Here is an 18,519-nt window from a genome sequence, read left to right as displayed (position 1 = left end):
ATATGCATTTTAAATTCTTTTAAATCATCAAAATTATATGTTAATGGTTTCTGGGTTATTATGCTATTTTTATCCATTAATTTATTTTTTATAGTGGTTTTATGTTTTTTCCATCCTTTTAATGGATCTTCACTATATAATTGTTCTAATTTTTTCTTAATTATTTCTATCTTATTTATTGAAAATATAGTTATTTCCTTTTTATTTATTGAAAATACGACCAGTTTTATTATATCTTCAGTATTTTTTATATTTTCTAATTTTTGTGCAATTTTTTTAACTTCCTTCTATCCAATCAGTTTTCTTTCTTATTTTATTAGTAACTCTTTTTGCTCTTACTTTCTGTTTATATGGTTTTGTAAACCACCAATCTATTCTAGTTATTATATGTGGATATAATTTATCTAAAAACGGCATTCCTAAAAGTATATCTTTTGATGTTAGCTCATAATTGTAGATTTCTTTTATTGTTAATATTTTATCTCATACTTGTGTTTTTACATTCTTATCTTTATAAGTAATTAAACTTCCTTCGTTATTAAATCCTTTAACCATTATTGGTGCTTTTAATTTATCTCATTTACTTTCTGGTAAACAATTATATCTACATAAATTAGCTTCTGCTCCTGTAAATATCATAGGTGTATAATATCTACTGTAATATCCTTCTACTACTATCTTCATTAATACATATATTTTCATATCATGTTAAAGCTCTTTTTAAGAATAATTTCTCTCTGTTATATGTTAAGGTTAATTGTGTATGTTCTATATTATATGGCTTTACTTGTTCTAGCCATTTTATTCCTAATATTATGTCTGCTTTTTGCATTTCTTCCTTTACTTCAAATTCTATTTTTATTTTTCTAATTCTATTATTATTTCTTTTTTTGCTATATTTTTAGCGTTTATTAAGCTTCTTGGTAGATCTGGGCATATATTATTATCAGATTTTATTTCCTCATTTTTAATAGATATTTTGCTATATAATTTTCTTCTTGTTCTGTATTTAAGAGTATTAAATATTCTTTTTCATTTATTGTTCCTGTTATGTAATATTAGTTTAAATTAACTATTGAACTTGTTTCATAACTTGTTCTTTTTGATGAATTTGATGATTCTGATTTTCCATAAGCTATTCTTTTTGTTGTACTTATTCTATCATTTATTATTTCTAAATATTCTTCTATGTCTATATTTCTGTAACTATAATCATTATTATCAATTGTTTTTATGAATTGTTCAAAAGGACTTTCTATTTGTATTTTATTAATTTTATTTTTCCCATTATTTTATGTTTTGTTGTTAATACATATAGATTTTTACGTCTTGCTGTAAATATTTTACTTCCTGGGGTTAGTTCTATTCCTGATATTTTCCAATATAATACTAATGATTTATCTATATTTTTATCTGTTATTGCTACTGAATAGTTCGCACTTATTATAAATTAAAATTTTTGGTATATTAAATTTCCTTTTATGGCAGTTATTATACTTTTTTCTATAGGTTTTATAATTCTATCATCTGCTAAATATAATTCTATTGGTGTATCTATTCCTTCTCTAAAACATGTTTTTATTAATATCTCTGTACCTCCAAGGTGTACATATTTTATTGTGTCTTTACTTTTTATATCGTTTATTTCTTTATTAATTAAACTTTTTGTTACTAGTGGTATACTAGCTTTACCTTTTACATATTTACAGTCTATTACATGTTCCTTTTGACTTACTACGTAATATTCTTCCCTTTTCCTAGTAAATATATTTTTTATTGTTGGTATTTTAAATATTTTTTCTACACTTAAGTCTAACTCTTTTCCTTTTATTTCATCAAATATATTATTATCAAATATTATTTTTTGATTTGTTCCTTCGTCATTTAAATGTTCTTCTTTTGTTATTATTTTTATATCTTCTTTAGTTATTTGGTTTATTTGTATATCTTCTTCAGTCATTTAATTCGTCTAATTCACTATCTATTTCATTTTCTAAAATTTCATATATACTGTCTTCACTTTCTAATTCGTAATCTATATAATCTATTTTCATATATTCTATATTTTCTATTTTTATTTCTGACATTTATTTATTTTTTGGGTTTTTAGGTAATTTACAATCTCTAGCTAAATGTCCTAATTTTCTGCAATTATAACAAGTACATTCTTTTATAGATTTCTTTTTCCTATATGGTCTTTTATGTTTATAATTTTTTACATAATATGTTTTTCTTGGTTTTTTATATTTATATTTTGATTTCTTGTATTTCTTATATTTCTTATGTCTTTTTCTTTTCTTATAATATCTTTCTTCGCATCCAAATTGAGGTGCTATTTTATCTTTGCAACATGCTAAATTTTTTATTAATATTTTTTTCATTTTTATTTCTTCTCTATATTTTTCACATAGATTTATATACCATTGTTGTAAAAATTTTATTCTTGCTCCTAGAGTATCTACTATTTTTGCTTCATCCCAACTTTTTATTATTTTTGAACTAAATGGTTCAGGTAACTTACTAAAATATAATTTTCTTATTTCTTTACTTTCTTCTGTATTATATGCTCCTTTATAATAATATTCTTTAAATGCGCAAGTATATTCATCTACATAGCACATATTACATATTGTTAATTTTGACATTAAATTCCTATTTGTATTTTTCTCTTCATTTTGTTGTTGTTTCCTTGTTTATATTTTCTAAGTTTTCTTCATTAATTACTTCTAGTTTATCATTGATTTCTAAATTTTTTGTATTTGTTAAGATTTCTGTATATGTTTCACTATCTTCCGAATCATAATTATCTGTTTCTTCAACATCTATTGTATTAATTTCTAATTCCTTGGTTTCTATTTCTTTATTGTTTATTTCTAATTTTTCTTTAAATTGATTTTATCTCATTTAATAATTTTTGTTCTTTATCTTTTTCTTTCTGTCTTTTTTCATACAAATCCTTTAGCATTTGTAGTTCTTTTTCTAATTCAGCAATCCTACTATTTTTAGTTTCTTCTAATTTTCGTATTTCTTCTGTAGTTTGTTGTTTTATTTTTTCTATTTCCTTTTTTCTATTTATTTCTTTATTTTCTTTTTCTATTCTCATCATAGCTGTCAATTTATCTTCTAATTTTAATTCTTTTTTCTCTAACATTAAATATAAATGTTCACCTATTTTTTATACCTTCTCCCTAAATTAGAAAATCCTATTTTTATTTTTAACCCTTCATTGTTTTCATATATTTTTTCATCTATTATAAATTCTTCTTTGTTCATTTTTTATTTAATTGTTAATAGATCATGTTGGTATGTATATTCTAGACTATCTATTGTTGATTCTAAATTTGATATTTCTTCTTTTTGTACATTTATTGAGTTTTTACTAACTCCGGCAATTATATTATACTTGGTCTTTCTAACCTTATTTTTAATTCTTTACGTTTTTCATATATTATTTATTTTAATTCTTTATATTTTTGTACATTATTCATTTAAATAATATTTTGGGGAATATCTAAATCTCATCATAATCAATGAATTAATTAAATAAATCCATATATATACTACTTCCATATTTATTTGTTAGCTCAAAAATATTTCTTCGTTTGCTTTTTGACTGAAAAATATCACTCTGTTTATTTTTGGCTAAAAAATACACCTCACTTTAACAGAGTACCACCAAGCACACCACATGAAAAAAAAATGCCACATGTCGACTCCACGTCAGCATTCTATTTACAAAAAAGGGCCAAAACTACCCCTGAACAATTCGAAATGGAGCAAAAATACCCTTTTGTTTTTTTTATCTAAAAAATACTCTGTTCATTTTTTGACTTACAAATATCCCTACTTTAATGGAGTGTCACCTAGCATACAATGTGAAAAAAAATTACCATATGATCAGTCCACATCAATATCCCATTTAATATCCAGCCAACCCACTTAACCATCCAACTTAACATCTCATTTAAGTCCTGTATCCGATCCATTTTCAAAAAAATTTGATACGTCTTCAATTAAACTCTCCTAAAAAAATTGATGCAGACTAGAAATTTGAGAAAAAAGAAACCCCTTAGTACGTGGGTTGAACTCTCCCATATTCTTTGACATGAAAAAGACGGGTCGAGTTTCAATCCATGTACTAAGAGCTTTCTTTTCTGTTAAAATCTCTTGTCCGCATCAATTTTTTTGGGAGCATTCAAGTGAAATGAATCTATCTTTACCCTTTATTTATGAAGACGGGTTGAATGTTTTGAAGAAAAATCGAGTACGAGCCTTAAATGGGTAATTAATTTGGATGGTTAAGTGGTTCGGCTGGGTATAAATGGAACGTTGATGTGGACTAGCCATGCGACAACTTTTTTTCGTATGGTGTGATTGGCGGCACTCCATTAAAGTGAGAAGTATCAGTGACCCAAAAAATAAATTGAGGGGTATTTTTGAGTCAAAAAATAAATAGAGGGTACTTTTGTTCTATTTTGGATAGTTCAGGGGCAGTATTGTCCCTTTTTCGTAAATAAGATGCTAACGTAAATTGTCCATGTGATAATTTTTTTTACGTGGTGTGCTTGGTAGCACTTCATTAAGGTGAGGAGTATTTTTGAGCCCAATAAATAAACAAAGGGGTATTTTTAAGCCAAAAAATAAATGAAGAATATTTATGCTCCATTTCAAATAGTTCAGAGATAGTTTTAGTTATTTTTTTGAACTACTAGTTTAAGGTACGTGCATTGAACGTGAATTTTAATTAATCATCACCAAGACATTGCTTTTAATATAATGCAGCGTAGCCACATGTAGTGAAGGGAGGCTAGTCGAACACTCTTCATCGAGAAATTATACTATATATATAGCAAATTATACAAAAAATATCGGTCAAAAATTATTTTTCATATACATATGTATTAAATATTGAATATTCTTAGAGAAATTTTCGACTTCGTCAATGTACATGCAATTTAAATCTTTTTAAAATAGAGTTTAACCTAGGAAAGGTAAATCAAAAGATATCTACTAAATGTTTTAGTGGCACTTAAAATATCAATACCTGCAAATGGGAGTTTTTGAAGTAGCTATAAGGACTAGAGGTGTATAAACCGAACCGTTAAGTCAAACCGAACCGATGAATCAAACCAAACCGAGGAAAAAACTGACTTATGGTTTGGTTTGATTGGTTTGGTGTTCAAAAAAAAATCGATCATTCTTGGTTTGGTTTGGTATTAGCAAAAATAAAATCAAACCGAACCTAAACCGAACCGACATAATACATATATAATTTTAATTTTTTATACGTAAAAAAATATTACTTATAATCTACTTTCTAATTACTTTTATAACTTTTTTATATTCAGAAAATAGATATATATTCTTGGGCCTTTAGTTATAATATTTAGGGAAAATGACATGAACTAACCATTTTAAAAAGAAATGGCCCACGCTATGAAAATATGAACAATTGGAGCCAGTCGGCCCAATTTATTTCTTTTTTTTAACCACTTGGCCCAAAACCACTCTCCTTACACAATTAAGGAAATTAAATGCTCTTTATAGTTGTTACTCTTAAATCACTTTTCTTTTCTGAATATACTTTCTCAAATCTTCTTTTTTTTTTCTCTTCTATTATGCATCGATCAATCTACTATATTTTATGATCAATATCAAAAATTGATTTGTTGTTTCTTGCATTGGAGCATTGAAAACTATGGACATGAAGCAAAAAATAGAAAATAAAGGAAAGTTAAAATTAACGAGTAAAGCGGTCAATTTTGACCTCAAATTTGTTGTTAATGATGATTATTTTACAGAATCATTACATACAGGTTTGTACTTGAAGCAATGTCATAGTTCTTTAAACTTGAAGAAGAAAAAAATAAAATAATGAGGTCTCAAGGTAAGAGAAAAGCTATGTATTGGTCTATGTTCTTCTTAGAGGCTGATTCAATCACGGTGAGTCAGAGATGTTCTTCTTAGAGGCTGACTCAATCACGGTGAGTCGAAGATATTTTGATGCATGTAAAGATAAAAAAAAAGAATATGCCAATAGATACTTTTTTATACCAGATTGATACACGTTTTTTAAAAGAGAGAAGGGGAACCTTTGCATGCACATACAGTCTCTATACCCAATTGATACTCTTTTATACCAGTTTGATACACTTTTATACCACATTGATACACTTTTTTTTTAAAAGAAGGGGAACCTATGGATGCATATACAGTCTTTATATTTAATACATTTTTATGTCACATTGATACACTTTTATACTACATTGATATGCTTTTTAAAAAGGGAGAGGGAATTCTCGGCTGCACATGCAATCCCTATACTCAGTTGATACTTGTTTATACCACATTGATACATTTAAATTCAACATTAGATATCCACTGACCTCTGTATTTTATTATTATTGAAACTAAAACTGAAGTTGAAGTCATTATTTTGTATCAATTTTGAGCAAATTTACAATGGGAAAAAAATTATAGGAAGCTAATTGAATGCAGATTTTTGGAGATTTTATACAAAATTTATGGAATAAGAAAGATTAATTGAAGTATCGAAAAAGGTAAAAGAATGGAGGTTTGGAGTTTGAATGGAAAGGAAATTGTGAATGAAAAGGAAAGAAAGAAAGAGAAAGTTACTTTAACGACATTTTCGATTATGTTTAAGCGTATGACAGTGAAGGTTAGCTAGTGAAATTAGTTTGTGGCTATTTATAGGGTATTTAATTTTGAGTGCTATTTTTATGATATTATTTTAGTTTTAGGTGTTATTGCTGTCCTTTTCTCTAATATTTATCCATTAGTAACAGATTTATACAAAATCCAATATTAATATAAAAACCTATAACTCTTCAATTGCTTCACTTTACATTTTACTTTCCAAGTTTTCATAGAGTTCTCATTATTTCCTCATCTTACTTTCATCTTAATTTTCTCATTCTCCTCATTCGTCAAGTTTTGATTTAGGTTTGTTTCTCTTCTTTCTCTTTTTTCTTGTGGAATTATGTTATAGTTAGTTATTTTATGGAGTTAAATTTTTAATAAGTTGTCTCCAATTCGTCATTCTTCTTTATGCTCACATTTTATGTGAAGGAAACTTTCAGACAAGCTATTGTGATTAGTGACTTACAAATTGAACCACTGAGTATACACATAATATTTTTTTGAGAGATAGTAGTTTAAGCGTCTTAGTAATTTGCCAACTTAATTTTAATTGGAACTACTTTATGACCATTTTTTTTTATCTTTTTAGTGAAAACATTTATTTTTTTCTTCAATCACATTATAATTGTAAAAAAATCGAGAAAAAAATTAAAAAAATCAAAAAAACCAAAAAAAACCGATTAAAATCGAAATATAAAAACCAATTGTATATTAGTTTGATTTGGTTTATAGATTTAGAAAACCGACATTGTTGGTTTGGTTATATTTTAATGAAAAACCGAACCAACCCGACCTATGTACACCCCTAATAAGGACCATCACCAGCATTCATAGGGAAAGATGTCATTTTATATAATTATTAATATTCTTTTTCTTCTTGTTCACATTATTGCTCAATACTTTCTTCACACATGCATGTTTTTATATAGAAAAAATAAAATTTTCAATGAGGCGATTTAGAAATCCTAAATAATCAATGTTACCACCACGTATTAAGAAAATATTAGAAAAAAATATAATAGTGAAGAAAACATATCAATTAATAAGAAAAAAAATGGATAATATTCAGAGAAATAATGCACGAAATTATGTGGTAACTGAAACACAATATATAATAGATGGTAATAAACATCAGAAGCAAAAAATATACATGTATGAGCCTAAAACTATGAGTCTACGACATACACAATGCTCCTAGACTCCCATCAAACCTAAATCTGTCAAAAAGCAAGTCAAAGCATAAGTACCTACTAACCTTCTACCCTAATATGTGATCTTCATTCTCTCTTATCTAATGCACCTGTATAAAAAGAATCATACATTTCTTTAAATATATATATATATACTATGGGTATGCAACAATATTAGGACTAAATTGCACATAAAAACCATGACATTATAAAAAACATGATTCATAAATCAAAAGAAATTTAACCTTCTACACTTGTTCGTGAATTCCTTACCTCTTATTTAATGCACCTGTATAAAAAAAATCATAAATTATTTTGAAAAACATATACCATGGACATGCAATAATATTAGAAATTACACATAAAAGTTACGATATTAAAAAAAAAAATGATTTATAAATCCAAAGAAGTTTAACCTTTTACCCTAATAAAATATTTAACCTGCACTTGTATAAAAAAAAATCAAAAATTTCTAAAAACAAATTTACTACAGGCAAGCAACAATATTAAAATTAAATTGTACATAAAAGCTACGACATTACAAAAACATGATTCATAAACAAAAAAGAATTTAACTTTTTATCTTATTTCGCAACCTCAATAACCTTCTATCCAATGCACATATATAAAAAAGAATAACAAATTCTTAAAACATATATATTACGACATGCAATGATGTATGTTTTTGTAAAATTTGATCAACATATTATTTTAAATAAAATTATAGAAATTTATTTTTTTATATAAAGTTAATCTTTATAATTTATAAGTGTAAAACATTAATATTTACACGAAAGGACTCCTAAACCTAAAAGGCATGAGTTTTATTTGTACTTTTTTAAATTTTTATTTACTAAATTAATTGTATAACAAAAATGTCATGTTGTTTTCTAACTACATTAATAAAACAAAAGAAAAAATTGATTGGTTATAAACATGTACTTCTTTTTTAGACAAAGAAAAAATGTGTATTTATTTTTCAATTTTCCTTCTCCTCTTACCATATATTTTTCGATTTGCTAATCATTCTTTTTTTTTTTTTTAATAATTCTTATCAAATTTTACTTCACCATTTATTTTAGGACTCTTTAATTTTTAGAACTTACCATATCTTTGTTTTTGTTATAAATATATTTACATTATAGTGTATGTCTTTCAAGAATATAGATAAGATCTATTTGATATCTATCAGGATATGGAATATTTATCTTTTAGAGAGAAACAAAGAGTAATTTTTTCTATAAATAGAAGAGTTTTCTTCATTGTAAAAGACCCATCAATAGAATCATCAAGAGAAATAAGAATTACTCTGTCTTCTATCTCTACTCTTGTTCTTCTCTATTTATTTTTCATAACACGTTATCAGCACGAGATTCTACCATTTGAGTTTAATTTATAATACAAGACTAGACGAAGTTTCTTGCCAATTGAAATCTATACGATAAGCTTGAATCATTGATACAGTAAGAAATTGATTTAGCTGTAAGGCTTGTTTTATTAAGAAGTTATATTTGTTCTTGAAAGACCGTGATGAAACACTTAAGTAAATTGACAATTACATCACCAGCATATGTATGTCTACCATTGTTGCTTGTTTTTAAATTAATTTTTAATTTAATAAAAAAAGAAGAAAAAGTTGATGCTAATTTATGCATTTTTAGTTGCTCATATGAATGAGTCGTATGACTTTTGCAAGTAGTGATAATTTTATTACTGGATCACTTTTACATTAACTTAATAGTAGTACTGTAAACTTATGTTACTGTATGTTAAAGAACTTAAGGTTGTCTTTCTTTTATTTGTTTTTGAAGAACAACATTGTTAAAAGTATGAAGATGGATTCACGCCTTATCTCATTAAGAGGGTAAGACATCGGGTTAGAGCTCAATGTACCATGATGATAAAATATTGGATTCAAATCCAATCGATTTATGAGACTAAGACACCTTTATATGGATAAGACGTTGAGTTTGAATTCCAATGCGCCATGTTAATGATATAATGATGACTAAGGCGAAATAATGTGTATTTCATGAAAAGTCATGAAACATGTTTTATTGAATATGCTCCATTACCTGAAACGAATGTGGTAGCAGTGCATAATATGTCTGAAAAAAGGCACGCGATTGAATGTACGAATATAAGCATGGAGAGACAATATGATAATAATCATCAAAAGTGATAATATTTTCACATGCTTATTATGATTATAAGATATGCTTGAGAAAATTTTCTACATCATATGTATGTCTCAATTTACTCTTAAAGTAGCAATATGTCGAAAGAGATTCTGATAAGCTTAAGGCAAGATTATATTCCATTCTTGAGGAATGAAAATTTTGATAGATCCATTCCCTGAGGTGAATGTAATCATATTTAGTGAAGTTTATCAATACAAACGTGCACTTGATTGTGATGGTATCACAACTCACCTCCGAAAAAGATAAAATAATTAAAAAAAGTTATTTTAAAATCTACTTCTAAAGTAGTAAATTTGAAATTTATTCATGTAATATTAAATCTGAAATTTACTAAAGCAAAAAGTATATGTCATGGTAAATTTAGAGTTTACTAGTATAAAAGTTTATATTGGCATGAACAATTACGACATCTCAAAGATGTGCATATTGAGTATTGAACATATATTGAAGAACTTAAAAAGAAAATTCTTCATGAACTTTTAATTTTGCTTGTTCTCATGATAAGTTAGTTGGACCAATTAATGTTGAAATTTGATCCCTCAAAATCTGAAAAATATACAAGGTGAATATGGGCCCGTTCGCCAGTCATGTGATATATTAAGATGAATATATATATATATATATATATATATATATATATATATATAAGATGATCATTTGTACATTTATTGTCAATCTGCAGTTTGACATTCATAAAGTTGCTTGCTCAATAAAATTGAGTTAAGAACATAATTTTTAGATTGTGTAATCAAGACAATTCATCTTGATAATATTGATTTGACATAGAATGTCTTTGATAAATAGATGAATCATTGCTAATGAGAACAAAAACTTGATATGTTGGTTTCAAATATTATATACAAAAGTGCTTGCATACATCAAATCAATAAATTATGATTAATTCCCCCTTAAATTGGTTCTGAGTCAAGAACCATACATTGTCCATCTAATAATTTTAATATGTGGTATATGACTAATAAATATATCATGATGCACAAAGATGGATTCCTCAAATAAGTTGAAGGATGTATGTTAGTTGTCCTAACATAAGGGGGAGATTATAAGAAGCTATGAAATATGTTAGGAATTATCATCAGATCATCTTTCGAAAGATAATCCAAGTCAAATACCGAAAACATCTCATATTTAAGCTGCAAGTGCTACTATTTTGTGTCTCCAAAATACAAAATTTATGCATGCGTGAAGTGTGGTAGACCAATCAGTTCCAAATAAAATAATACTTCAAAATAATAAGGAGCAAATAATCATAATAAGAAGGCAATGTGTTCTTGAAGAGCCTACGACATAACACTTCAAGAAACCTTATGAGAGGTTCAGATACCTGAAAATAATGAAGTGATGAGATCTCAAAATGTTATGTCAAATTATGAACCAATACGAAATGATATATCATCAATATCTTTGATACAGTATTGGCGTAATATTGTGAAAGATCACGAGGATTTGAATTCAACATTTATTTAAGCATGCTGACATAGAAATATTTATCAAGTGACATGAAAGGATGCATCTTGATAAACATAAAACTTATTTGATTTGCAGTCCAGATACTTGAAAATATCACTCATGAAATGCTGAATATTGTCACTTGAAAAAATTTATATGAAAATATTTTTAAAGATTCAAAATGTTTGAAGCATATAAAAGTTTTTGGGAAACTTATTTATAATCCTTATATTGTATAAACTTATAGCTTGAAAATTATTGGAACTCTTGGAAAGTTTTCAAAAGCAATAGATTATTTGCTGAAATGAGAAAATACCAATTTTGATTCGTTATGAAGTATTATATCTTAGTGCAATTGGTGCACTCATGTATCTTGTAAATACTACAAGGCATGATATAGCCTTTTTGGTTAATTTGTTAGCAAGGTATAGTTCTGCCCCTACTAGGAGACATTGAAATGAGGTCAAACACATGGGCTTATTTTATTCTAGCAATTGTAGTCCTAATCTTATTGGTCATGCTAATACTGGATATTTATCTGATCCATATAATGCTCGGTATCAAACAAGCTATGTGTTCATATGTGAGGATACTGTCATAACTTGGAGATCTACAAAGTAGTCTATCGTAGCCACCTCATAAAACCATGCTGAGATAATAACTATTCATGAAGCAAGCCGAGAGTGTATGTGGAGTTCCATGATACATCTCATTCAAGAAAAATATGGTTTGAATGTGACAAAGCATCCATAATTTTATATGAAGGTAATTCAGCATACATAGCACAATGTAAGGGATGATTCATAAAAGGAGATAGAACGAAACACATTTCACCTAAACTTTTCTATACACGTGAGCTACAAAATAATGGTGATATTAATGTGCAACAGATTCGTTCAAGTGACAATGTGACTGATTTATTCACCAAGTCTCCTCCAACTGCAATTTTAAGAAGATGGTGCACATGATTGAGATGCAAAGGTTCAAGGATGTTCTCATTAGGGGGAGTTAATACGCATTGTACTCTTTTTTCCTTACGAAGTTTTGTCTCACTGGGTTTTCCTTGTAAGGTTTTTAATGAAGCAATAGAAATGCATATTATTAGAGATGTGTACTCTTTTTACATCACTAGATTTTTTTCACTGAGTTTTTTCTAGCAAGGTTTTAACGAGATACACTATCTATCAATTAGATATTCAAGGGGGAGTATTATAAATGTATTTATATTATAGTGAATATCTATCAAGAATATAGATAAGATCTATCAAGATCTATTTGATATCTATCAGGATATAAAATATATATCTTTTAGAGAGAAATTAGGAGTAATTTTCCCTATAAATAGAAGAATTTTTTTCATTGTAAAAGACCCATCAATAGAATCCTCAAGAGAAATAAGAATTACTCTCTCTTCTCTCTACTCTTGTTCTTCTCTACTTTATTTTTCATAACAATTTTTACCCTCTTTTAAGTATTGTTTTTGTTTTCTCTATCATCTATATATTCTCCCCCAAAGCTCTTAAATTAGTCAAAAACTTAATTGTCAAGATCATATTGGTCCGTCAAGGATGACACTATAATACTATTTTTTATAAAATTTCCAAAATACCTCCCCCCTTCCCCCTCCTCTTTCCCCATCTCATCCACTCCACTAACCAAAATCAAGAAATCAATAATATATATATAAAAAATAACCTTCGAATCCAACTTCATGGCAAAGCATTTTCTTTTCTCTATTTATCAGAGTGTGTTAAAAAGACTATCTTTGTTTGCTTCTTCAACGTGCCATTACAATTAACAATATGTTACACATCATGACTCTCACGTCCCACATTTCTTAACTTGTAAAAACTTTTATCTTTACCCTTTATCCCCCATTTTTTCATTATCTTGAATTAGTCTTTCCGGTTTTTAGTTATTCTTGCAATATCAATCTACAAATTCAAAAAAAAAATTGCATGATTTCATGTCTAATGATATATCTTCCAGAAGAAATAATAAAAGAAATTAGTATAGAAACTATTTCGGATATAAAGCAAAAAAGCTCATGGACATACTACTTCAAATGTCGTTTACTTCAAGTTTTAGTACCAAGCATGAATATAAACAAACAATGATCTTACCTATAACCCGTGTATATGAATTTATCAATCAATATCCACAAAACAAAAAATTTGACTTAAATTTAATTGAACACTTGAATACTAAAAAAGATGAAAATTATCTCTAAAAAGATGGACTTATAGATATTTTGTGTTGCAATGGTGTGAATAAATTTTTCTTCTCCTGCATAAGAATAAGAATACTAAAGAATCAATCAATAATAACTTGAATACATTTATTCATATATTGATCGAAAAAAATAAAAAGATAATAGTTTGTAAAATATAAAATCAACTACATTACATCTACGAAACACAACTGAATTAAAAACTAATTAAATAGACAAATAAGGAAGAAGAAGAAAAGAAACAAAAAATCAGAAAGCAGACAAAGGAAAAATTATAAAAACGGCGCAAGCATATTTTAGAGATATAGATATAGTTATATCCGATAAACATATGTTGCACATTAATATTGCAGATAAGCATATTCTTTGGTCAATTGTATTTTTATAAGTTTTACTTGGCCTAAGTAAATAATAATCACTGTTAAAAAGATACAAAATAATTAGCAACAGACGAATTGTGTAGCTAAATAGCAAAATTGAACGCTAATTTAGCTTTTTAAGAGACCGAATTACATCATGTAAGCATTCTAAAATATTGTTATCTGATTCTAATAATAATTCTTTTCGTTTGCAACTTCCTTGAACTTGACTCTTTTAGCCATTATAGTAGTTAAAAAAATCGTGAGCATAATTAATATAGAGAAATAGATTAATTATATATGTGGTTTAGCCTTTTTTTTCTGTATTGTTTTTCCTTATTGCAAGAATAAAAGTTTTTAGTTCTATCTTTTATTATATAGATGATAAATAAATAACCTTTTCCAAATCAATTTCCTCTCCAAAATCAATTCCTTTTGGTTATTAACTGATCTCTTCTTTCAAATTCTGTTTTAATAGGACTTTTTATGTTTTATGTAAAATTTATGGGTGAGTTTTTTTGTGACTTCTTGTAAAAAATATTTATGTAAATAATCAATGATATAAAAATCGATCAACATTTTGAGAATATTTTCGTACAATTTGCAAAAAAGTAAATATATGATTTATACATCGACATATATAACTGCAACACAAGAGTAACCAACCTATAAAAGGATTTTCCACCTCCATTTGTTCGTGAATTGATGACCGGCTATTTATCAGTGTTGATCTAAACCGCTGCGCAAGGACTTACAGATTCATCATCATTAATTCATCCTTAACCTTCAAAAACTCCTCTTAGATCTTTGCGAGATCGACAAAATATATGGACTTATATCAATCACTTAAATCCGCGGCTAAATAATTACTTTAAGCACAAAAAATTTGTCAGAATAATAAAATAACTTCATATTATAACTTCTACTATAGATTTGGATTAAGCTTACAATAGATGATACAAACCTTACAATTTTTTAAGCTAATCACGAGCTCCTGAGTCTCGACTTTTTCATATTATTTGGAGTCTCCAAATTTTTTTTTTGCTCACATAGTAGGTTCTTCTTGTTGATTTGAATAATTTACCATATATTTTAATTTTATCATATATTTTAGTACTTGTAATTTTATTAATTAACTAATAATAAAAGAAATAAGTGAAAAAGCAATTTTATCTAAGTGGAGTGTTTTAATGAAGGGTAAAAAGTTCAAACAATATTTCTAAGGTTTTTCATATTTTTAATATATTAGAGACTAGAGATAGAGATAGAGATTAGAGATAAAATTACAGATATTATTTTGAAAGTCGATGAAAGAGCACTTCTAAGTTGTTATCTACTCACCTTGGATTTAGAGGTGGGAATGGAGTTTTTTTTTTTTTTTTTTTTTTTTTTTTTAAAAAAAAACTACATAAAGTTGCAAACCTAAATATTAATTACAAAAAATAGCAACACTTATCTCAAATTACATTTTGTAGCATCTGTAGCAATATTTTAATGTGGTCCCCTACTTTTGCCGCCTAAGAAGTTACCGTGCAAAATATTTCCCCCCTTTCACGCTTTTCCTCTTTCTTTTTTCTTATTTTAAAATATATTTTTCCTTGTTTCACTCCATTAACACTCAAATCGTGCTTCAAATTTTTTCTTTCGAATGATTTTGCCGGTCTGATAAGGATTATCTTCCTCTATTTCAGGTAACTATTTAATTCAGTTATTGCATGTTAGCAGTTTTTCTTTTTTCTTTTTTTCTACTGTAACACATCTTAAATTCGATTTTAAGGTTGGTTATGCTTTAGTGGCTGAACACACACCAAAATCACGGACAAATAGTGGTATACAGAATATTAATTTGGTGTCTGATTATGCACGATCGTTTAATATTGGGTTAACTCAAGAAGATGTAGTTAAAATTGTTTCAAATTCTATACAGTTGAAGAAATCTGTGAGTTCGAAGGAGATTAGGTCCAAGTTTCGCAACGACCCGGTGAAGATGACTGAATTTAAAAAAGAAATCGTTGAAGAAAATTCCTTCTCCAAAAGATCAAAAATAAAATACAAGAAGAAAAGAAAAACTAAAGAAATTGAGATTGATGACGATGTTCAGAACTCTTCTGCTGATGAATCTGGAGAAGATAGTGAGAAAGAGGTATTTTTTTGTTGTAAATATTTTTTTTACTATTTACTGTTAAGTATTTTCTGTTCTAAGTAAAGATGTTATTAAAGTTGGGTATGATATGTATTTTTTTTCAATTAGTTAATATGTATTTATGTTCTGCTGATATTTATTTTTTACGGATTGTAGCAAGTTTTAATATAGTTGATATGTATTTTTTGTATTTTTGTTCTGATCAAAATACATATGCACGTTATATGTATTTTTTTACTGATTTGGTTGTGTTTTGTTGTTCTTTACAATTTAATAAGGTTTAGTTTTACCCCAACAATGACTTGTTTCAATGACCGCGAAACTCCATACCCTTGCCTTGAGATTGTGGAAAGCAACCCAGATTCGCATGCAAAACCCCTCACTTCGAAAGTTCATCCTACGGTGATTGGCGCCTTCCCGCTTGTTAGAAAGCCGCTGAAAACTTCCCTCCATCTCACAAAATGGTCAACGACAGAAACTAAGGACGTCATGGATAATTTTTCAGGCAAAATTGTGAATGAAAAAGTTCTCCTTTTGAAGTCTTCTACACTCAAAATGTTATTGTTTCAAGCTCTCCTAGACGCAATAGGATCCTTAGTGGTTGGCGTGTTCCTCCCTCCGACTTTGGGGAGGTTAGATATACATCTAGCTACTGGGAGTGGATAGAAGACGTTCTTGACTGTAATAAGGAGACCTTGGAGCGCAACAAGACTTATGATGCCGTCTTTGCTTCATTGTTCACGTATGACCATAACGAGAATGTGCTCCAAGTCTTTTGTGAGACTTGGTGTCCATCCACCAACACAGTTTCTACTTTTATTGGAGAGCTATCCATATCTTTATGGGACTTGAGAAATATTGGAGGTCTTCATGTTCATGGGTCATTTTATGATGAAGTTATTCTCTCGGCTAAGGAGCTGACATATGTGGATGACAAAGGGAAGCCTTTTCTCCTTATAAGCTGCTCACACTTATTTTCGGCATTCTACTGGCTTATAAAAGGTGTCATTGATATGTCTCTTTTCTTGATTGGACTAATTTCTGATTTCGAGGACTAAGAAAATACGTTGAGCCTTCACAAAAAATGTCAAAAAATCAGACAAAGCCAAGGATGAATCATGACCTATTGGGGAATATTAACATGAATTTGTTTTACCATGAACCGAAGAAGAGAGTGCCCCTTTTGTCGAGTTAGGCATGGAAGAATCACTCAGATATGAAACTTATTTGATGGCTTCCTTGCATGTTACCTCTGTAAATTTTTACTCCCGTTTTTCTCATCTTTTTGCTCTTTTTTCACAATTGAGCTTTCGGGCACTTTGGGGCATCCGTGGAAGAAGCTTCATAACGTATCGTGGAGGTATCTGAATCACAAATGGATTATAGTGTTGAAAATTAGACTCGCGAGGCTACGTTCTACGTGAAAACCACGCTCAATTTACCTCCATATCTACCCAGGCATCGTTTCAAAATCAGACCTTCAGTTCTGTTTCGTCACTTTTTACTTGTTTTGTGCAGTCTCACGAAAACTCTCATATCTTGACTTAGGAACATTAAAATCAGGAGCCATTTTTGTGTTGGAAACTAAACTCGCAAATCTACACCTTACGCGGAAACCAACATCAAATTGTATCTGAATCGTCCCAGATATCATTCCATAAATGGCCTTCTAATCTTGGTTTGCTAGTTATTTCAGCTTTGCGTAGTGTCACGATAAATTCCATATATCGATGTGAAAGTATCAAAATTAGTTGCCATTTTTTGCATTGGAAAGTAGATTCATAGATATACGTCTCAAAAAAAAATACAATTAGATTGCATCTCCATCATTCCCGATATCGCTCCAAAAATGGCCTTCTAATCTTGGTTCGCTAGTTATTTCAGCTTTGCGCAGCGTCACGATAAATTTCATATCTCAAGTATCGGAATCAGGTGCCGTTTTTTGCATTGGAAAGTAGATTCGTAGATATACGTTAAGTGTGAAATCCATCAGCAGAAAACTTTTATATTTTCTCTAGTACTTTTCCAAAATTGCAGCCTAAATCTTGTGATACTCTACTTCTCATTAAATTTTGGATACTTCATGAATTTCATTTTCTACTTCAAGTTTTCGGCCGCATCACTTCCACAATATGTTGAAGGCAAGACTAGCGCAATATTCAAAGTACGACAAGTCTTTTTCTTATCGAAAAGACTTTATTGCTTGGGAGATAATGAAGAATCTTTTTGCCTTAAGGACGACATCTTCAAAGGACTCCAAATATGCATT

The sequence above is a fragment of the Capsicum annuum genome, chromosome 4 (assembly GCF_002878395.1).
Source record: "Capsicum annuum cultivar UCD-10X-F1 chromosome 4, UCD10Xv1.1, whole genome shotgun sequence".
Lineage (NCBI taxonomy): Eukaryota > Viridiplantae > Streptophyta > Magnoliopsida > Solanales > Solanaceae > Capsicum > Capsicum annuum.
Note: the sequence above shows the minus strand (reverse complement) of the source record.